This window comes from Camellia sinensis, chromosome 8 (genome assembly GCF_055761805.1).
Source record: "Camellia sinensis isolate YWXY chromosome 8, ASM5576180v1, whole genome shotgun sequence".
Lineage (NCBI taxonomy): Eukaryota > Viridiplantae > Streptophyta > Magnoliopsida > Ericales > Theaceae > Camellia > Camellia sinensis.
This window is the reverse complement of record NC_138968.1, coordinates 20,058,963-20,060,902: the sequence shown is the minus strand read 5'-3', so window position 1 is coordinate 20,060,902 and position 1,940 is coordinate 20,058,963.

Genomic DNA, 1,940 nt, shown 5'->3' with positions numbered 1-1,940 from the left:
CAACGCCCAGGCGGTGTTGAGGGGCAACGCTATCGACGCAAAAGACAAGATTGAAATTGAAGTTGTTTTTCCGCTCGAGTGATCATTTCTGCGCTTGGGCGGAGATCGTGACCTTTCAAAAGTTTTACTTGCCTACAAAAGTATTGGGAGTTGTTTTTTCCCACTCAAGCAGCCATTCCTGCGCTCGAGCATAGATCCACTCGAGTGGCCATTCTTACGCTCGCTTGAGTGGAGATCACGGATCAGTTTTTCCATAAATATGTGGTTTCATTCGTTTTTAAGGTTACGGCTTCCAGATCTTCTTCTTGGGTATTAGGGTTTTCATCTGGAACTTCTTTGCTAGTTTCTTTGATGTTTGTTTAAATTTAACTCATGGTTTAAGAAATATACATCAAAAGATTGTTTGTTTCATTCAATACAAAAGAAAGAGTTGTTCTTCGGTGGATTCCAAGAATGTAACAACCCCTATCCGTAATTAGCCACTAATCCGTATTTAATGATGTTAATGAGAGGATTAAACTAAATCATGTGTTTATTCTGCACTTTGTATGATTTTGGCTTTCTATCTGGTACTTATAGAAATATCTGTTTGGAATTCCACTTTAATATATAAAATTGAAAGCCTTATCGGCACCTGAAACCGAAATTGACTACACCGATATGTTATTTGGAATTTTTAGAACCATATGGCAAATTTTATTAAAAATTGATTCAGAACAATTAATTAAGTCATGGTGGGTTAGCCTAATATTCTAATTAATGTGTTTTAGCACCATAAGCTTATATGAGCCTAATAAGCTCATTTGAACTCATTTGTTTCATCTCCCTTGAGTGGAAAAATCTGGTGAATTCATTTTAGAGAGAGAGGGAGCCCAATTCTAGAGAGAGAAAGGGAGAGATTAAAGAGAAATTGAAGGCTATAGCTTGAATTGATCAAAGATTGTGCTAGAACAAGAGTGATTCAAGACTCTAGGTAAGATTACAACCTCTAAATTGTGTAACTAAGTCATTTAACATGAATTTCTTCAAGATTATGAGTTTGATGTGTATATTGAGCTTAGAACAGAGATTTGAGTTACAATTCATGCATGCATGTACATTTTCTCACAAATTGAGCATGAACTCCAAGAATTCTCTCATGCATGTTTGAAATTCATCTTTATTTGGGGAAATTATCAAGTTTGAAGTTGTTTTGTGGTATTTGATCATGTTTTGAGAAGTTTGATACAAGAAAAATTCATGCATGTTGTGTTCATAAACATTCATCATGTTTTAAGTTGAAATTGTGAGTTTCTAACAAACTCTTGGGCCATGATTTTATGAAATGATCCTAAATTCTTCATGTTTTACTAATTTACTTTGTTATCTCAAGTTTTGGGGCCCAAGAGATGTGTTTTGAAGGTTGGAATTCGAGTTTGAGCTTGAAGGTGTAATCTGGAAATTCCAGAATTTGCATCTATGCTTGAGCGTGGGAGTTCATGCTTGAGCGACCACTCTGAGTGCGTGCACTCCGCTCGAGCGACCAAAAGTCCGCTCGAACGTGAATTACAAGCTCCCAGAAGTTTCATGTCTTTTACAGATCGCTCAAGCGAAGGAATGTGCGCTCGAGCGACCCTTCACATTTTGCATGTCCGCTGGAGCGAGGAAATCTACACTCGAGCGTAGACCTTATTTTCAGAAAATTTGACTAATTGTTCCAAGGCATGTGTTTGGCATCCTCATTGCATCTTAGGCATTCCTAAGCCTTAATTAAGCCATAGTAATGAGGTTATGGATTAGAAACACACTAAGGCAAGAATGTACTAAGTCAAGGAATTGCAAGTGTGTGTGTGTTAGACAATGTGATAAGAAATAACAAGAACCAACGTAATGAAAGCTAAGCTGTGTTGGCCACATGAATGTGTAATAATAAGACATGCTTGTGTTACGTATTTTGTGAT